General features: G+C 41.7%; 1 pseudogene; it reads right to left on the reverse strand.

Annotated features, from left to right (window-relative positions):
* Positions 1-17,814: 17,814 nt before the first annotated feature.
* Positions 17,815-19,332, reverse strand: LOC134934248 (gastrula zinc finger protein XlCGF17.1-like; annotated as a pseudogene).
* Between the last annotated feature and the right edge of the window lie 2,582 nt (positions 19,333-21,914).

Genomic DNA, 21,914 nt, shown 5'->3' on the forward strand with positions numbered 1-21,914 from the left:
TTAGTAATCCCTTACATAGGTTAATTAGAAGCTTTTTGAACACCAAACACTAACATCATGATTCGTTGATGTGTTTCCATAATATGTATGTTTTTAAGGCTTTTGTCTGATGGCACATACTACGGCTTTTGTGCATACTTGTATGGGGCCTATTACATCTGATTAGACTCAGGAGCGTACATGGTGCGATTGTCCACATATTATATGACATGATAGGACATTGTCTCCTGTACGTGCACTCTTATTGTTCACTAGCCTATATCTGTTGATTATGCATTCATAGCGACACTTTGATGCCTATAGCCTTATTACATTCACACCACTTGGTACACGCGATCAGTGCGTCTTGCCGTATCCAAGTAACCGAGCCTGTGTTGTATAGGTATCCATGGTGATGGGTTTCACACAAGGGAAGTGACGTAGTATGACGTCACTGTAGCCGCGCCGGACGGAGCGGACGCTGCCCCACACGCCACACGCGGCATGAGCACCTGGGTGATTAGATGTCTTTATAGGTAAGCTGTTTTTTATTGTTATTTGTAACCTGAGGAAAATGCCTAAATAAACTTGGCATTGAAACGTTGTTCATTCAAACTGCCTGCATAAGAGTGTTCATTGCATAAGACTCCAGGAGTGCCATGTCTATTGGATGGGTATGTAATTGTGCTACAGAGGCACCCGGAGCAGTTTTCCTATACTCAATGGAGAGCCGGAATACACTGACTGTATATTTGTAAGTTGTTAGAGTGGCATCTCTAACATACTTTTTCTTCAAGGCTCCCTTAGTGGTACTGATTTATATTAATTACCCTGTTTCCTCTGCCACTTGCTTTTAATTGACTTGTTTGCACTTTAAATTAGCGTATTTGCACAAACAGATTTGTGTTGCACATTGGTGTTACGTATACAACCTACGGGCTATGTGGATGGTACTTGTTGCTGCAGTATTTGTACTACAAACAATTACATACCAGTAGTGACATAAGCGTGTTAATAACTACACACAAATGATGGCTGAATCCAGTGGAGAAGTAGCGGGTTGCCCCCAGCTCTCCAACTATGCAATAGGTGACTTACACGGATACTCCGAAGCAGAGGCGGAGGAGATTCTATATTCAGAGATTATGGATGCTCAGAAGGAGGCCAGTGCGCCTGATATCTCCTATCGTGAGTTACTCCGTTTGCACCGTAAAGAAATTGACTATTATTACCACTGCATTTCGCTCTCAGACTATTACAGAGCAAAAAAGATCCCCCGCGGTCTACGAGTGAGGAACTCACCCACTATAGGCCGTAACGATCTGGCCTTTTGTAAGAAGTGGGTGGGGATCCTTAACAAATGCTCGATGGATTTGATGCTTCTGATAATAGAGCAATCCACCAAAGAGATGAATGCCATTAAAGCTAAAATAGCAGCGTTCGAGACCGTCCACAAGCCCATTTTGCAGGCAGACACTAGTACCAACTGGTATGAAAAACTCAACACACAGCTGCAGATCCACAAACGTGATCTTATAAAGTTTAAGACACAAAAACGCGCCAAAGTTGATGGTGACTATGATAACCATAACGTATATAGATGGACGGTTTCTTCCAGCAATCGTGACCAGAGAAAACCATTCTTCCGACGGAGACCATATCGGCAAAGAGACCTTGAGTCATCCCATGAACATACTCCATCTACAAGTGAATCTGACTCCGCCAGCCACCACCAGCAGGGGCAGCGCCCTTTAGGCAGTACTCCACGTACCCAGCCCCCAGACAAAAACGCAGCAAGCGGCCCTACACCAGAAGAGGTCGCCAGTGGCAGAGGCAGAAACAGGGTAGGGAGACCACCGAAAAATCCGAAACGTTAGTGGTTAATCTGTCAGATTACGATTTATCCAGAACTGAGCTAAGTGTATTGTCAAGAGGTTTATCATTCATCCCAACTGCTAAACGTGATCCATTCAGTTGGCAAATAGAAAAATATCGGCTGCAACGACAATTGAAACTGAAAGAACATTTCCACAAACAGACACCTTCATCAACAGTAGCTGAAATTCCGTCCAAACTCCAACAGATCCTGCCTAAATCCAAATTTGAACCGCAATCCCAGAATGCCTCAATCAAAACATTCGGTAGATTGTTGGATGACCAAACCAGAGCGTATGTAACGGAGATGCCCCAGATACGTTACAACTTATCTAAAGCTGAGAATGAAGCTCTACACCATCTGGCAGCGCAGGATGAACTTATCTTTTGACCCGCAGATAAGGGCGGGGCGTTAGTTATTCAGAACAAAAAAGCTTACAAAGAGGAAATCGTACGCCAACTACAAGATGAAGAGACTTACTGTTTGTTGTCTAAAGACCCCACTATTGAATATAAGAGTCAACTTACGCTACTATTGGATAGCGCAGTACAGGAGGGTACATTATCTAAAGCCATACGCAATGCACTTATCCCAGCACACCCTGTGATGCCCCTGCTATACACTACACCGAAAATCCACAAGTCACTAAATAACCCACCAGGACGTCCCATTATATCTGCCCGATCATCCTTATTTCAACCCACTGCATTATATTTAGATTCTTTGCTCCAACCTTGTATACAAATGCACCCACGTTTTTTGTTAGACACTACTACACTACTACAGAAGTTACAGCAATTACCCATATTTGATGATAATATATTATTATGTAGTATTGATGTCCAAAACTTATACACGGTGATTCCCCATGAGATGGGTTTAGAAATCATGGAGCAATTTTTGAGTGAACATAGTGCATTTCAGGGTAACAGTGTCAAATTATGTATACAATTGTTACAAATGACCCTACAAAAATTTTTTTTCTTATATGACGGCCAGATTTATCTGCAACAGAAGGGGTGTGCCATGGGGTCCCCTGTGGCCCCGGCATACTCTAATGTTTTTATGTTTCATGTAGAGCAGGCCATCTTTTGTTCAGATCCTGAAGTTGCTAACAATATCTTGTTTTATTGTCGGTACATCGACGACCTCTTGTTATTTTGGAAGGGTCCGAAATGTATGCTGGAGCAGATTATTGAAACTCATAACAGGTTACAGCATCCAATTAAATTGACGTACACCATCAGTGAATCTGCCATTAATTATTTAGATGTACACATTGCCCTTGATCAAGGTAAAGTTACCACCTCCTTATATGCCAAAACCACCGACAAAAATAACATGCTGCACTATAAGAGTTTCCATCCACAGCCACTTAAAAAAGGCTTGCCGTACTCCCAACTCCTTCGTGTCAGACGCATTACTTCTGACCCCGTGAAGACGGAAGAGCAGATGGATGAGATGATTGCACAGTTTGCCCAACGGGGATACCCTATGTATCTCCTCAAAACAGCCAAGGCTAAAGCCCTAGCATTAGACCGGGACACACTTATTAGACCATCTAATATCTCTAGTACAACTAGTCCCATGATTCCATGGGTGGTACAATACCATGCTGCAAGCACAGGGATAAATCAGATCTCTAAAAAATTGTGGCCCATTGTCCAGAGTGACCCTGAGTTGGGTCTACAAAACACTAAATTGATGTCCTGCTACAAACGCAATAAAAACTTGAGAGACATTCTTGTTAAAACTGATGTCTCTCAGCAAACATCTGCCCAGGGTTTGTTCCATAAAAAGGGATGCATCCGATGCACCTGTACCACCTGCCAGTTTTTAATACCTGGAGAAACATTCCAACACCCTCAGTCGGGAAAAACCATGTATATAGCCCATACGCTCACATGTTCATCTAAATTTGTCATATATCAACTGATATGCCCCTGTGGGCTGTCATATATTGGCAAAACAGAACGTATGTTCAAGGAACGTATGGCAGCCCACAGATCAGCTATTAAAATTGCTATTAAAAAGGGTTCTAGTGAACAGCCAGTGGCCAGGCACTTTGCCCAGTGTAAGCACCCCCTCACCACGCTCAAATATCGAATGATAGACCATGTGCCCATCTCTATCCGAGGTGGTGATCGGGGTGGTAAACTTCTGAGATTAGAAGCCCGCTGGATTTATCGTCTGGGTACTATCCATCCGAACGGCCTTAATGAGTCCCAGGGCCTCAACAGCTTTTTATAATTCACACAGTTAATCCTATTGATTTTAATTTACATTAATTATAATTTTTTTTCCACAAATTATTTTTTCAGTAACGAATGTTGGGCTCTGTTCCCTATGTATGTAACTGCCTGGCTCAATTTTTGACTGATACACGCCCATTAGGTGGCGATATATACCTGTGGTTATTTAGTAATCCCTTACATAGGTTAATTAGAAGCTTTTTGAACACCAAACACTAACATCATGATTCGTTGATGTGTTTCCATAATATGTATGTTTTTAAGGCTTTTGTCTGATGGCACATACTACGGCTTTTGTGCATACTTGTATGGGGCCTATTACATCTGATTAGACTCAGGAGCGTACATGGTGCGATTGTCCACATATTATATGACATGATAGGACATTGTCTCCTGTACGTGCACTCTTATTGTTCACTAGCCTATATCTGTTGATTATGCATTCATAGCGACACTTTGATGCCTATAGCCTTATTACATTCACACCACTTGGTACACGCGATCAGTGCGTCTTGCCGTATCCAAGTAACCGAGCCTGTGTTGTATAGGTATCCATGGTGATGGGTTTCACACAAGGGAAGTGACGTAGTATGACGTCACTGTAGCCGCGCCGGACGGAGCGGACGCTGCCCCACACGCCACACGCGGCATGAGCACCTGGGTGATTAGATGTCTTTATAGGTAAGCTGTTTTTTATTGTTATTTGTAACCTGAGGAAAATGCCTAAATAAACTTGGCATTGAAACGTTGTTCATTCAAACTGCCTGCATAAGAGTGTTCATTGCATAAGACTCCAGGAGTGCCATGTCTATTGGATGGGTATGTAATTGTGCTACAGAGGCACCCGGAGCAGTTTTCCTATACTCAATGGAGAGCCGGAATACACTGACTGTATATTTGTAAGTTGTTAGAGTGGCATCTCTAACATACTTTTTCTTCAAGGCTCCCTTAGTGGTACTGATTTATATTAATTACCCTGTTTCCTCTGCCACTTGCTTTTAATTGACTTGTTTGCACTTTAAATTAGCGTATTTGCACAAACAGATTTGTGTTGCACATTGGTGTTACGTATACAACCTACGGGCTATGTGGATGGTACTTGTTGCTGCAGTATTTGTACTACAAACAATTACATACCAGTAGTGACATAAGCGTGTTAATAACTACACACAAATGATGGCTGAATCCAGTGGAGAAGTAGCGGGTTGCCCCCAGCTCTCCAACTATGCAATAGGTGACTTACACGGATACTCCGAAGCAGAGGCGGAGGAGATTCTATATTCAGAGATTATGGATGCTCAGAAGGAGGCCAGTGCGCCTGATATCTCCTATCGTGAGTTACTCCGTTTGCACCGTAAAGAAATTGACTATTATTACCACTGCATTTCGCTCTCAGACTATTACAGAGCAAAAAAGATCCCCCGCGGTCTACGAGTGAGGAACTCACCCACTATAGGCCGTAACGATCTGGCCTTTTGTAAGAAGTGGGTGGGGATCCTTAACAAATGCTCGATGGATTTGATGCTTCTGATAATAGAGCAATCCACCAAAGAGATGAATGCCATTAAAGCTAAAATAGCAGCGTTCGAGACCGTCCACAAGCCCATTTTGCAGGCAGACACTAGTACCAACTGGTATGAAAAACTCAACACACAGCTGCAGATCCACAAACGTGATCTTATAAAGTTTAAGACACAAAAACGCGCCAAAGTTGATGGTGACTATGATAACCATAACGTATATAGATGGACGGTTTCTTCCAGCAATCGTGACCAGAGAAAACCATTCTTCCGACGGAGACCATATCGGCAAAGAGACCTTGAGTCATCCCATGAACATACTCCATCTACAAGTGAATCTGACTCCGCCAGCCACCACCAGCAGGGGCAGCGCCCTTTAGGCAGTACTCCACGTACCCAGCCCCCAGACAAAAACGCAGCAAGCGGCCCTACACCAGAAGAGGTCGCCAGTGGCAGAGGCAGAAACAGGGTAGGGAGACCACCGAAAAATCCGAAACGTTAGTGGTTAATCTGTCAGATTACGATTTATCCAGAACTGAGCTAAGTGTATTGTCAAGAGGTTTATCATTCATCCCAACTGCTAAACGTGATCCATTCAGTTGGCAAATAGAAAAATATCGGCTGCAACGACAATTGAAACTGAAAGAACATTTCCACAAACAGACACCTTCATCAACAGTAGCTGAAATTCCGTCCAAACTCCAACAGATCCTGCCTAAATCCAAATTTGAACCGCAATCCCAGAATGCCTCAATCAAAACATTCGGTAGATTGTTGGATGACCAAACCAGAGCGTATGTAACGGAGATGCCCCAGATACGTTACAACTTATCTAAAGCTGAGAATGAAGCTCTACACCATCTGGCAGCGCAGGATGAACTTATCTTTCGACCCACAGATAAGGGCGGGGCGTTAGTTATTCAGAACAAAAAAGCTTACAAAGAGGAAATCGTACGCCAACTACAAGATGAAGAGACTTACTGTTTGTTGTCTAAAGACCCCACTATTGAATATAAGAGTCAACTTACGCTACTATTGGATAGCGCAGTACAGGAGGGTACATTATCTAAAGCCATACGCAATGCACTTATCCCAGCACACCCTGTGATGCCCCTGCTATACACTACACCGAAAATCCACAAGTCACTAAATAACCCACCAGGACGTCCCATTATATCTGCCCGATCATCCTTATTTCAACCCACTGCATTATATTTAGATTCTTTGCTCCAACCTTGTATACAAATGCACCCACGTTTTTTGTTAGACACTACTACACTACTACAGAAGTTACAGCAATTACCCATATTTGATGATAATATATTATTATGTAGTATTGATGTCCAAAACTTATACACGGTGATTCCCCATGAGATGGGTTTAGAAATCATGGAGCAATTTTTGAGTGAACATAGTGCATTTCAGGGTAACAGTGTCAAATTATGTATACAATTGTTACAAATGACCCTACAAAAATTTTTTTTCTTATATGACGGCCAGATTTATCTGCAACAGAAGGGGTGTGCCATGGGGTCCCCTGTGGCCCCGGCATACTCTAATGTTTTTATGTTTCATGTAGAGCAGGCCATCTTTTGTTCAGATCCTGAAGTTGCTAACAATATCTTGTTTTATTGTCGGTACATCGACGACCTCTTGTTATTTTGGAAGGGTCCGAAATGTATGCTGGAGCAGATTATTGAAACTCATAACAGGTTACAGCATCCAATTAAATTGACGTACACCATCAGTGAATCTGCCATTAATTATTTAGATGTACACATTGCCCTTGATCAAGGTAAAGTTACCACCTCCTTATATGCCAAAACCACCGACAAAAATAACATGCTGCACTATAAGAGTTTCCATCCACAGCCACTTAAAAAAGGCTTGCCGTACTCCCAACTCCTTCGTGTCAGACGCATTACTTCTGACCCCGTGAAGACGGAAGAGCAGATGGATGAGATGATTGCACAGTTTGCCCAACGGGGATACCCTATGTATCTCCTCAAAACAGCCAAGGCTAAAGCCCTAGCATTAGACCGGGACACACTTATTAGACCATCTAATATCTCTAGTACAACTAGTCCCATGATTCCATGGGTGGTACAATACCATGCTGCAAGCACAGGGATAAATCAGATCTCTAAAAAATTGTGGCCCATTGTCCAGAGTGACCCTGAGTTGGGTCTACAAAACACTAAATTGATGTCCTGCTACAAACGCAATAAAAACTTGAGAGACATTCTTGTTAAAACTGATGTCTCTCAGCAAACATCTGCCCAGGGTTTGTTCCATAAAAAGGGATGCATCCGATGCACCTGTACCACCTGCCAGTTTTTAATACCTGGAGAAACATTCCAACACCCTCAGTCGGGAAAAACCATGTATATAGCCCATACGCTCACATGTTCATCTAAATTTGTCATATATCAACTGATATGCCCCTGTGGGCTGTCATATATTGGCAAAACAGAACGTATGTTCAAGGAACGTATGGCAGCCCACAGATCAGCTATTAAAATTGCTATTAAAAAGGGTTCTAGTGAACAGCCAGTGGCCAGGCACTTTGCCCAGTGTAAGCACCCCCTCACCACGCTCAAATATCGAATGATAGACCATGTGCCCATCTCTATCCGAGGTGGTGATCGGGGTGGTAAACTTCTGAGATTAGAGGCCCGCTGGATTTATCGTCTGGGTACTATCCATCCGAACGGCCTTAATGAGTCCCAGGGCCTCAACAGCTTTTTATAATTCACACAGTTAATCCTATTGATTTTAATTTACATTAATTATAATTTTTTTTCCACAAATTATTTTTTCAGTAACGAATGTTGGGCTCTGTTCCCTATGTATGTAACTGCCTGGCTCAATTTTTGACTGATACACGCCCATTAGGTGGCGATATATACCTGTGGTTATTTAGTAATCCCTTACATAGGTTAATTAGAAGCTTTTTGAACACCAAACACTAACATCATGATTCGTTGATGTGTTTCCATAATATGTATGTTTTTAAGGCTTTTGTCTGATGGCACATACTACGGCTTTTGTGCATACTTGTATGGGGCCTATTACATCTGATTAGATTCAGGAGCGTACATGGTGCGATTGTCCACATATTATATGACATGATAGGACATTGTCTCCTGTACGTGCACTCTTATTGTTCACTAGCCTATATCTGTTGATTATGCATTCATAGCGACACTTTGATGCCTATAGCCTTATTACATTCACACCACTTGGTACACGCGATCAGTGCGTCTTGCCGTATCCAAGTAACCGAGCCTGTGTTGTATAGGTATCCATGGTGATGGGTTTCACACAAGGGAAGTGACGTAGTATGACGTCACTGTAGCCGCGCCGGACGGAGCGGACGCTGCCCCACACGCCACACGCGGCATGAGCACCTGGGTGATTAGATGTCTTTATAGGTAAGCTGTTTTTTATTGTTATTTGTAACCTGAGGAAAATGCCTAAATAAACTTGGCATTGAAACGTTGTTCATTCAAACTGCCTGCATAAGAGTGTTCATTGCATAAGACTCCAGGAGTGCCATGTCTATTGGATGGGTATGTAATTGTGCTACAGAGGCACCCGGAGCAGTTTTCCTATACTCAATGGAGAGCCGGAATACACTGACTGTATATTTGTAAGTTGTTAGAGTGGCATCTCTAACATACTTTTTCTTCAAGGCTCCCTTAGTGGTACTGATTTATATTAATTACCCTGTTTCCTCTGCCACTTGCTTTTAATTGACTTGTTTGCACTTTAAATTAGCGTATTTGCACAAACAGATTTGTGTTGCACATTGGTGTTACGTATACAACCTACGGGCTATGTGGATGGTACTTGTTGCTGCAGTATTTGTACTACAAACAATTACATACCAGTAGTGACATAAGCGTGTTAATAACTACACACAAATGATGGCTGAATCCAGTGGAGAAGTAGCGGGTTGCCCCCAGCTCTCCAACTATGCAATAGGTGACTTACACGGATACTCCGAAGCAGAGGCGGAGGAGATTCTATATTCAGAGATTATGGATGCTCAGAAGGAGGCCAGTGCGCCTGATATCTCCTATCGTGAGTTACTCCGTTTGCACCGTAAAGAAATTGACTATTATTACCACTGCATTTCGCTCTCAGACTATTACAGAGCAAAAAAGATCCCCCGCGGTCTACGAGTGAGGAACTCACCCACTATAGGCCGTAACGATCTGGCCTTTTGTAAGAAGTGGGTGGGGATCCTTAACAAATGCTCGATGGATTTGATGCTTCTGATAATAGAGCAATCCACCAAAGAGATGAATGCCATTAAAGCTAAAATAGCAGCGTTCGAGACCGTCCACAAGCCCATTTTGCAGGCAGACACTAGTACCAACTGGTATGAAAAACTCAACACACAGCTGCAGATCCACAAACGTGATCTTATAAAGTTTAAGACACAAAAACGCGCCAAAGTTGATGGTGACTATGATAACCATAACGTATATAGATGGACGGATTCTTCCAGCAATCGTGACCAGAGAAAACCATTCTTCCGACGGAGACCATATCGGCAAAGAGACCTTGAGTCATCCCATGAACATACTCCATCTACAAGTGAATCTGACTCCGCCAGCCACCACCAGCAGGGGCAGCGCCCTTTAGGCAGTACTCCACGTACCCAGCCCCCAGACAAAAACGCAGCAAGCGGCCCTACACCAGAAGAGGTCGCCAGTGGCAGAGGCAGAAACAGGGTAGGGAGACCACCGAAAAATCCGAAACGTTAGTGGTTAATCTGTCAGATTACGATTTATCCAGAACTGAGCTAAGTGTATTGTCAAGAGGTTTATCATTCATCCCAACTGCTAAACGTGATCCATTCAGTTGGCAAATAGAAAAATATCGGCTGCAACGACAATTGAAACTGAAAGAACATTTCCACAAACAGACACCTTCATCAACAGTAGCTGAAATTCCGTCCAAACTCCAACAGATCCTGCCTAAATCCAAATTTGAACCGCAATCCCAGAATGCCTCAATCAAAACATTCGGTAGATTGTTGGATGACCAAACCAGAGCGTATGTAACGGAGATGCCCCAGATACGTTACAACTTATCTAAAGCTGAGAATGAAGCTCTACACCATCTGGCAGCGCAGGATGAACTTATCTTTCGACCCACAGATAAGGGCGGGGCGTTAGTTATTCAGAACAAAAAAGCTTACAAAGAGGAAATCGTACGCCAACTACAAGATGAAGAGACTTACTGTTTGTTGTCTAAAGACCCCACTATTGAATATAAGAGTCAACTTACGCTACTATTGGATAGCGCAGTACAGGAGGGTACATTATCTAAAGCCATACGCAATGCACTTATCCCAGCACACCCTGTGATGCCCCTGCTATACACTACACCGAAAATCCACAAGTCACTAAATAACCCACCAGGACGTCCCATTATATCTGCCCGATCATCCTTATTTCAACCCACTGCATTATATTTAGATTCTTTGCTCCAACCTTGTATACAAATGCACCCACGTTTTTTGTTAGACACTACTACACTACTACAGAAGTTACAGCAATTACCCATATTTGATGATAATATATTATTATGTAGTATTGATGTCCAAAACTTATACACGGTGATTCCCCATGAGATGGGTTTAGAAATCATGGAGCAATTTTTGAGTGAACATAGTGCATTTCAGGGTAACAGTGTCAAATTATGTATACAATTGTTACAAATGACCCTACAAAAATTTTTTTTCTTATATGACGGCCAGATTTATCTGCAACAGAAGGGTTGTGCCATGGGGTCCCCTGTGGCCCCGGCATACTCTAATGTTTTTATGTTTCATGTAGAGCAGGCCATCTTTTGTTCAGATCCTGAAGTTGCTAACAATATCTTGTTTTATTGTCGGTACATCGACGACCTCTTGTTATTTTGGAAGGGTCCGAAATGTATGCTGGAGCAGATTATTGAAACTCATAACAGGTTACAGCATCCAATTAAATTGACGTACACCATCAGTGAATCTGCCATTAATTATTTAGATGTACACATTGCCCTTGATCAAGGTAAAGTTACCACCTCCTTATATGCCAAAACCACCGACAAAAATAACATGCTGCACTATAAGAGTTTCCATCCACAGCCACTTAAAAAAGGCTTGCCGTACTCCCAACTCCTTCGTGTCAGACGCATTACTTCTGACCCCGTGAAGACGGAAGAGCAGATGGATGAGATGATTGCACAGTTTGCCCAACGGGGATACCCTATGTATCTCCTCAAAACAGCCAAGGCTAAAGCCCTAGCATTAGACCGGGACACACTTATTAGACCATCTAATATCTCTAGTACAACTAGTCCCATGATTCCATGGGTGGTACAATACCATGCTGCAAGCACAGGGATAAATCAGATCTCTAAAAAATTGTGGCCCATTGTCCAGAGTGACCCTGAGTTGGGTCTACAAAACACTAAATTGATGTCCTGCTACAAACGCAATAAAAACTTGAGAGACATTCTTGTTAAAACTGATGTCTCTCAGCAAACATCTGCCCAGGGTTTGTTCCATAAAAAGGGATGCATCCGATGCACCTGTACCACCTGCCAGTTTTTAATACCTGGAGAAACATTCCAACACCCTCAGTCGGGAAAAACCATGTATATAGCCCATACGCTCACATGTTCATCTAAATTTGTCATATATCAACTGATATGCCCCTGTGGGCTGTCATATATTGGCAAAACAGAACGTATGTTCAAGGAACGTATGGCAGCCCACAGATCAGCTATTAAAATTGCTATTAAAAAGGGTTCTAGTGAACAGCCAGTGGCCAGGCACTTTGCCCAGTGTAAGCACCCCCTCACCACGCTCAAATATCGAATGATAGACCATGTGCCCATCTCTATCCGAGGTGGTGATCGGGGTGGTAAACTTCTGAGATTAGAGGCCCGCTGGATTTATCGTCTGGGTACTATCCATCCGAACGGCCTTAATGAGTCCCAGGGCCTCAACAGCTTTTTATAATTCACACAGTTAATCCTATTGATTTTAATTTACATTAATTATAATTTTTTTTCCACAAATTATTTTTTCAGTAACGAATGTTGGGCTCTGTTCCCTATGTATGTAACTGCCTGGCTCAATTTTTGACTGATACACGCCCATTAGGTGGCGATATATACCTGTGGTTATTTAGTAATCCCTTACATAGTTTAATTAGAAGCTTTTTGAACACCAAATACTAACATCATGATTCGTTGATGTGTTTCCATAATATGTATGTTTTTAAGGCTTTTGTCTGATGGCACATACTACGGCTTTTGTGCATACTTGTATGGGGCCTATTACATCTGATTAGACTCAGGAGCGTACATGGTGCGATTGTCCACATATTATATGACATGATAGGACATTGTCTCCTGTACGTGCACTCTTATTGTTCACTAGCCTATATCTGTTGATTATGCATTCATAGCGACACTTTGATGCCTATAGCCTTATTACATTCACACCACTTGGTACACGCGATCAGTGCGTCTTGCCGTATCCAAGTAACCGAGCCTGTGTTGTATAGGTATCCATGGTGATGGGTTTCACACAAGGGAAGTGACGTAGTATGACGTCACTGTAGCCGCGCCGGACGGAGCGGACGCTGCCCCACACGCCACACGCGGCATGAGCACCTGGGTGATTAGATGTCTTTATAGGTAAGCTGTTTTTTATTGTTATTTGTAACCTGAGGAAAATGCCTAAATAAACTTGGCATTGAAACGTTGTTCATTCAAACTGCCTGCATAAGAGTGTTCATTGCATAAGACTCCAGGAGTGCCATGTCTATTGGATGGGTATGTAATTGTGCTACAGAGGCACCCGGAGCAGTTTTCCTATACTCAATGGAGAGCCGGAATACACTGACTGTATATATATATATATATATATATTAAGGTGCATACACACGGTGCAAATTATATGAACTGTATAGTGCATTGAAACATAGTGCATATCGCATGGTGTGTATAAGCTTGTAAAGCAGATTCGTGTTCTCGCGGGGTCAGCATCACAATAAAATATAGTGGATACAGTACAATACTGAATACATACACAATATAGTCAGTATTGTCAGTTAGCCTGCCTCGCACCAATGTGCTCCACGTGTGACATTGCCTAGTGTGTCCCCCTCCCGGCCAGGGCCAGCCGAGTGGACATACACACTGAGCAATATTGCTATCAATATTTCACAGTGACATTATGCCGCGGCCGGGCCGTGTATGCAAATTTGTCTGTTAAGTCCAAATTGAGATGCTTTGGCCAGGCGACAGTGAGCCTCATTAATGAGGCACAGGGCCACACATCGCTGCGCACACTCTGGGCAATACAGTAAAAGATATCGCTCAGGAAGGGTCAAAATGAGCAACATCATTTACTATATCGACTAGTGTGTACGGGCCTTCAGTCTTAATCTACTTTTAGATTGAAGAAAGGTTCTAGAAATGTAGTTTTAGTGTTTTGATGTAGCTAAGGACAAAGTGTGTAGTGCAAAAATCAGGACTACTTGCCACAATTTGACAAAATAAATGTGAAATATTAACTGACAAAGCCACAGGTTCCCAAACACGTTCCTTAAGTGGACACTTACTGCCAATCTATGCATACTTTTTCCCATTCGCTTTCTGGATCTGGGGCAGCAGACATACTCTGCTATTCTGTCTACTGATAAAGATATCTGGGAACTTGCACAGACCTCTGTAAGCTCTGGCAGCAGGGTGCAAAGTACATGGACCACTGTAGACCTTAGCAATCTGCAGCCACATACCATTGTCTGTTATTCCAGGCAATCTTTAGCACCTGTGACCTCTGACCATGGGTGCATAATGTTCCATCCTCTGATAACTTATCAGGACATGTGACTTCTGACCTCTGAGTGCATATCTCACAGTAATGTTTTGTGGGTTTCCTGAAAGGTGACACTTGCAGGTTGGGACAGGCCTGTCTCCACAGCAGGTATCAATATGAAGTAGCATTGTTCTTTTACAACAACATTGTTTATTTTGTAACATTTTCATTTGACCATCTGTACAATATTTGTAATTATTGTTTTCTGCAAACTGTATCATTTTTAACAGAATTAGCTTGGGTGAAGCTGCCCTGCATGGTCACTGTGTGCAATTGTCTGTTATCTGTAAATGCATTAAAAATCTAAAAACTCTCATTCATACACATAGAGGAAGTTATATAAATTGGTGCTGTGGTTAAGGGTAGGAAAAACTGTCATATTGGAGAAAAGTTAAATGGCATTGACCAGACTTCCCCATTTACACTACACTGTGACCTGGGTCCTTCCCGGGACCAACCTAGCGAGCTAGACAGGTTGGATTCCCAAGTCACTTGACCCGTGTTAACCCTTTCCTACTGAGCCACTTCCGGATTGTCACGGCAATAACTACAGTTTTAGCATCAGTGAAATAGGGGTATTATAGTGCGTATCCAGCTTAACTGGCTAAGAATTATTGGGTATACAATGCAAATTATTGCACCACTTGCCCCAGCTCCATTCATTTATTTGTATAACTTTTTCATACCTATTTGTCAGTTTCCTTCCTACATTTTACAGTATGTTCTAATAGTTTACTGATATCATTTAACATGGATGAATTTCCTTTTATGAAAATGAGAAAATATTTTTTAAACCAATGCACTACACCAACATAAGTGCTTTTCTCTCTCTGTGTGTTGTATACCAGTGTATTAGGTGTCAGTAGTAGCACCCCTTATACCATAATAGTGACAAATTATATTCACAAATAAATAATCATCTCCGGCAATTTAGGGAGTTTCATTATACACATTGTTTATTACATTGTACTGGTACATATGATCAGCTACAGATGTTTCTCCTTCCCGGTCTGTAACAAGACTGGTTTATATAAAGCACTTCTCACATTCAAAAAGAGAAACATTTCCTTACTTGTAACCATATTGCAGTGATACAAGGTAACTTTCTTATGAAAGACAGGCTACATTCAGGCCCTCGGAGTTACTACTCATGTGATTAATACACATTATATTTCTAGTAAAACACTTGCTGCATTCAGTAGGTGATTCAGATGTGTAAGGAATTACACAGCCACAGGGAAGTGGATGTGCAATTCTGTACAAATAGCACTGAAACACAGCAGGAGGCATCTGTAAGAGATAGACACCTCCTGCATGCATCTGCAAGATCCCATTGCTGTATCTGAGGTGATGTATCAGGTTCAATATAGAAAAATGTAAAGTTATGCACCTTGGGACTAAAAACAATCGGACAGCCTATAAAATAAATGGGGAAATTGTAGGGGAGATAGTAGTGGAGAAATATTTGGGGGTGCTCATTGATAATAGACTTAGTAGCAGATCCCAATGTCAAAGTGCAGCAACAAAAGCAAATAAGGTATTAGGATGCATAAAACAGGGAATGGAGACAAGGGATGTGAGTATAATCCTGCCACTGTACAAATCATTGGTACAGCCACACCTTGAATATTGTGTACAGTTCTTGGAACCGCACTATAAAAAAAGATATCTTGGAACTACAAAGGCTTCAGCGGCGAGCCACCAAACTGATCAAGGGGTTAGAGGCACTGGACTATAAGGAAAGGCTTAGAAAGGTTAGATATGTTTACACTCGAAAAGAGGCATCTAAGAGGTGACATTATTAATATTTACAAGTATATAAAGGGACAATACAAGGATCTATCAGGTGATTTGTTTATAGAAAAGGCTCTACACAGGACACGTGGGCACTCTCTGAGGTTGGAGGAGAGAAAGTTTCAAACCAAACGTAGAAAATAGTTCTTCAGAGTAAGGGCAGTAAACATTTGGAATTCTCTGCCAGAGAAGGTAGTAATGGCGGATTTCATTAATATGTTTAAAAATGTATTAGATAAATTCCTAAATGAATGCAATATCCAAGGATATAGAATTTAGAGGAAGAGAATGTTAGAAAAAGCATGAATTATAGCTGTTATTTAGATCTATAAATATAACTTAATCTGGGTCATTATAGTTAACAAGTTATATACTGAGTAATGTAAGAATTACAATACAGGTTGAACTCGAGGGACATTTTGTCTTTTTTTCAACCTCATCTACTATGTCATTATGTTACTATGACAATTGCAATCACTCAGTGCCGTTACTAGGCATTTTAGCGCTGTGTGCAAGAACCGACTTTGGCGCGCCCCCCCCCCCCGTACAAGACAGGCGCAGTGTGCGCCGCAAAAAATATATAGGGGCGTGGCTTCACGGGAAGGGGCGTGACAACAAAATAAAGCAATTCATACTACGGTGCACAGTAGTCTCCATTATTCAAATTATGCTGCATAGTAGCGCCACTACACCAGGTAGAGCCCCTTTTATACATTACAGCAGACAGTCTCCCTTTTTACACATTGCGGCAGCCAGTCCTGGGATGCATCCCAGCATTCACAGCAGCGCCAGGCAGCCAATACAGAAGGAGAGGGGGATGCTGCAGCGGCGCTTACTACCAATCAAATAGCGCTGCTGCGGCTCTCTGCTCCCCCTCCCTCCTCCTCCGCTGCCCGGCGCTCCTGTCTTCTCTCTTCACAGTGCGGCGCATGGCGCAGTTCAGAGGCGGCATGTAATGAGTCAATTTGACTCATTACATGCCACTGGCCGTGCGCCCCCAGGGCAACTGCGCTGTGTGCCAAGCCCCCTTGGCACACACGTAGTTACGGCCCTGCAATCACTGGTCAAGACTCACAATGTTTGCAGACTATGGTCAGTCTGCATAATCTGAAGCTTCCTCAGACTGGCCGTAGGATACGGAAACCCAAGTCCACGAAGTCTGCATCCAAAGAAGCCGACCCTAAACCAATACCATTGTAAAAACATTGCCAGTTGCTGCCCCCTAAATTCCACAACATGCCTGCTGTGGTGCCAGGGGGCTGTGAGCTATATCACAAGACCCAGTCTGCACATACACAGAACAGGTCTTGTGCCTGTGCAGACCCCCAAACATCAGATTTGTCTATAAACCATAGGGTTTATGTACAAAGCTGAATTAGGTCCTCAGAGCATTTATATGTTTCCTAATCTGATGTCTAACAAGACTTGACTTACATTGAAAACATTTGCTGCATTCAGATCATTTAAATGTATTCTCTCCTGTGTGAATCATCTGATGTTTCACAAGATGTGACTTGCAGAGAAAACATTGGCTGCATTCTGAACATGTAAATGGTTTCTCTCCTGTGTGAATCCTTTGATGTATAAGAAGAGATGACTTTCGGGGAAAACATTTGTTGCATTCAGAACATGTAAATGGTTTCTCTCCTGTGTGACTCATCTGATGTTTCACAAGATGTGACTTGCTGAGAAAACATTGGCTGCATTCTGAACATGTAAATGGTTTCTCTCCTGTGTGAATCCTCTGATGTATAAAAAGAGATGACTTTCGGGAAAACATTTGCTGCATTCAGAACATGTAAATGGGCCCTCATTCCGAGTTGATCGGTCGCAAGGCGAATTTATCAGAGTTGCACACGCTAAGCCGCCGCCTACTGGGAGTGAATCTTAGCTTCTTAAAATTGCGAACGATGTATTCGCAATATTGCGATAACAAACTACTAAGCAGTTTCAGAGTAGCTCCACATTTACTCGGCATCTGCGATCAGTTCAGTGCTTGTCGTTCCTGGTTTGACGTCACAAACACACCCAGCGTTCGCTCAGACACTCCCCCGTTTCTCCGGCCACTCCTGCGTTTTTTCCGGAAACGGTAGCGTTTTCATCCACACGCCCCTAAAACGCTGTGTTTCCGCCCAGTAACACCCATTTCCTGTCAATCACACTACGATCGCCGGAGCGATGAAAAAGCCGTGAGTAAAAATACTATCTTCATTGTAAAATTACTTGGCGCAGTCGCAGTGCGAATATTGCGCATGCGTACTAAGCGGATTTTCACTGCGATGCGATGAAAAATACAGACCGAACGACTCGGAATGAGGGCCATGGTTTCTCTCCTGTGTGACTCCTATGATGTATAACAAGAGATGACTTTTGGGAAAAACATTTGTTGCATTCAGAACATGTAAATGGTTTCTCTCCTGTGTGACTCATCTGATGTTCCACAAGATGTGACTTGCAGAGAAAACATTGGCTGCATTCAGAACATGTAAATGGTTTCTCTACTGTGTGAATCCTCTGATGTATAACAAGAGATGACTTTTGGGAAAAACATTTGTTGCATTCAGAACATGTAAATGGTTTCTCTCCTGTGTGACTCATCTGATGTTCCACAAGATGTGACTTGCAGAGAAAACATTGGCTGCATTCAGAACATGTAAATGGTTTCTCTACTGTGTGAATCCTCTGATGTATAACAAGAGATGACTTTTGGGAAAAACATTTGCTGCACTCAGAACATGTAAATGGTTTCTCTCCTGTGTGAATCCTCTGATGTATAACAAGAGATGACTTTTGGGAAAAACATTTGTTGCATTCAGAACATGTAAATGGTTTCTCTCCTGTGTGAATCCTCTGATGTATAACAAGAGATGACTTTAGGGAAAAACACTTGCTGCATTCAGAACATGTAAATGGTTTCTCTCCTGTATGACTACTCTGATGTGTGAGAAGATGTGATTTATATGTAAAGCTTCTGTCACACTCAGAGCACAGATGTGGTTTCTCTTCTATGAGACTCATCATGTATTAGATAATAAACAAATTAGCTGCAGAAGGTTTTGCTTATCAGAAAATTAAAATAGTTTTTGTAAATTCTCCAAAGGTACAAGAAGAAATTATATCTGTAGTTGCCTTGATTAGCGATCAATGTCCCTTTCCACAATGTATTGTAATATTCTTAGTGGAAATCATGCACATTTGTCCTGTAACAAAAAGATTATATAAAAAAGAATAAAGGTTACAGGGTAATTCTACTTTTACAGTAATAGGTTTTTTTATTTTATTTGGACCATGATATATATTTATATAGACTAACGAACATGGGACATGATTCAGCTTCACTTGCAGTTATGCTAAATTAGCAAAACTGCACCTGCTTGTGATCACATGCTGGGGGCTGCCTAGAACAGGGCAAAGACGCCCATTATGCAAATGGCCGCCAGCGATGCGATCGCATATCAGAAATGATCCATACTGAATAGGGCCCATGATACAGTCATTTACCATTGTCTTTATATTTGTGTATTTTACCAAATTGCTATATCCTCATTTCCAGTCAGATGATGCACAGAGTAATGTGGAGGAGTTTATGGTTGAGCTGTCACATAGATTCTTCCTTATAGATACCAGATATAAAGAAGTATATGTATCTTTAAAGGAGCTGCACATAGATCCCTTTATATACCTGATGCAGAGTAATTTATAAGATACTATGAAGGAGCTGTCACCTAAATACCACTTTATATTTACTAACCTGATGCACAGAGTAATATGTAAGGTATTACACATGTAGACAACAAGCCAGACACAGAACAGCAGAAACAAAACCCAGCTTATGTCTGAAAGAGGATGACTCCGGAATTTCTCTTGTCTATATTGTAGTGTAACAGGGTGTTTGTGAGCAAAAACCCAGATTCGGCCCAGGTTGAAAAGCCCAGATCTGACAAGACAAAATCTTGGGTCATGTCATAAAGGTGCAAAAATTAATAGTTAATACAAAATATAGAATATAAAGATAACAGTAATATATTCTTTTACATATAATTAAATTATTAAACTATTTAACCCTATTTACGTTTTAAACATTTTAATTTTAGAAAACAAGACAATACTGTATCTACAAATGTATTTCATGTATCAGTATATATTTATTTATAATATATTTAACTTACTCTGGAGATTCTTCCTCTGTGTCTCTCTTACTGATCCATCCTCCCAGCTCTCCAACCAGTAACTCATCCAGCAGCTCCTCCATCAGCTATCAGTGGCCTGATACACCCTATTTATAGTCACTCCTCCCCCATCTCTTCCCAGTAGTTCCCAGGATGGGCAGAAGGAATTCTTACACTGAGAGGTGACATGTAAATTAGGGTCTCATAGCATTAGTATATAGTCATTCAGCACATCAGCTTCTCCTGCCCAGCTCCTTGTCTTGTAAATGAGGTGTAAATATTCCTATGGTTACTGACTACAATGGTAAATGTTAATTACACCCTGGCAGGGTAACGCCTTGCATTCTAATTATATCACAGCAGCCGCTGGCCTCCTGTTGTGTCACCAAAGGAACCTTTTGTTTAGGAGTCACCTATTGTCCAGGCAGTGTTTCAGCAGATAGACCTGTTCTACTTATCAGCAGGAATGTAACAATGATTCAGTACAAAAATCTTATATAAAGAAGCAAACAATTCTATTTGTACAGACTAATATTTGTACAGCTATGATATCATTTTGTTTCTCATGATCTTAAAGACATTCTGATATAAATGATGATGAAAAGATAGAGGATATGGGAACCTCAAGCTGCAGCCTGCAACTGTATACACTGGATCCAACCCAGTAACTGTTTTGTTAACAAATAGGGTGTGGATATAACACATGGTGCTCCTTTGTATATATATATATATATATATAGTCACAAGGTTCTTATAAATAAGAATTCAGGGCGGCACTCCAGTTTTTCGTATGAATACATTTTTAGTGAAAATTCATAGAAAAGTCGTCAACGTTTCAAGGCCTCCCGGCCTTTTCGTCAGGACGCAATCACAAACAGTGTAAAGTGATAAACAATGCAAATTTATTCATACGAAAAACTGGAGTGCCGCCCTGAATTCTTATTTATAAGAACCTTGTGACTGTCTATGCATGTGGGGAGGGCACCACCTTTATGCTCATGTTGTCCGGAGTGCCAAGCTTTTGTTGCAGTATATATATATATATATAGCAAAGACAATGTAGGCGGCACTCAGAATATACTGCACGGCACAAGCAGGTTAGATAGTGATGTTTCGAAGTTTAATCACCTCTTCTTCAGATTACAAACAAGAAGCATAAAACACATACCTTTATAGTATCTCCCCACAACGTGCACTGAGCTCAGTCACAGGTCCGGCCGGAAACGCCCACTGATGACGTCACCGTACCGAGCTGCAACACCTGAGCACTCAATGTACCCACACCCACAATAAAACAGGAATGAATAACAAAAACTTTAAAAAATATACAGATAAAGACATCAGTATATAGTATAAGTGACACTGGCATAGCATAAACTTATACAAGAATTGTGAACATAAAAATGGCACACTGAATAAATCCTCTATATC

The sequence above is a fragment of the Pseudophryne corroboree genome, chromosome 6 (assembly GCF_028390025.1).
Source record: "Pseudophryne corroboree isolate aPseCor3 chromosome 6, aPseCor3.hap2, whole genome shotgun sequence".
Taxonomy (NCBI): domain Eukaryota; kingdom Metazoa; phylum Chordata; class Amphibia; order Anura; family Myobatrachidae; genus Pseudophryne; species Pseudophryne corroboree.